The following is a 618-nucleotide window of genomic DNA, read 5'->3' as shown; positions in this document are numbered from 1 at the left end:
TATATATAAAAAGAGGGTAACTCACCTTTTCAAGTTCATTTCATAATAATCATTATAACAGAACTCCCCTTATCATTCTGTATTTCATTAATCATTGCATGATGAGCACACGCATATATAGTCGTATAAATGACACAAAATAATAATAATAATAATAATAATAATAATAATAATAATAATACTTATTTTATTTATTTTTTAATATATTATGAAAAATAAGAAAAATGCAACGAGTTTTATTGCTTTCCCTGTGAAATGGCGGAAGTTAGTTGAAGATGGCCACGAAGAGATCAAAGCTGTTACGGTAATAAAAATGGGGCCGAGCTTTTAAATTAATATTTGAGAAGGCGACTTGATGATTTACGTTTGGAAAATTTACGTTTGGAAAATTTACATATGCATAGGGCTGTCAAAATAGCTCGTTCGCAAACAGCTTGTGTTCGGCTTGTTCGTTAAGTAAATGAGCCGAACACTAATAAGTTTTAAAAGCTCGAATTGTAAACGAGCTGAACACGAACAGTTCTTTGTTCGCTCGTGTTCGGCTCGTTTTAGCTCGAAAATATATATAATTATTTATATAATAATATATTACATATATTATTTATATAATAATATATT

This window comes from Phalaenopsis equestris, unplaced genomic scaffold (assembly GCF_001263595.1).
Source record: "Phalaenopsis equestris unplaced genomic scaffold, ASM126359v1 Scaffold000002, whole genome shotgun sequence".
NCBI lineage: Eukaryota > Viridiplantae > Streptophyta > Magnoliopsida > Asparagales > Orchidaceae > Phalaenopsis > Phalaenopsis equestris.
The sequence above is the reverse complement of the archived record's forward strand: the minus strand, read 5'-3'. Positions refer to the sequence as shown.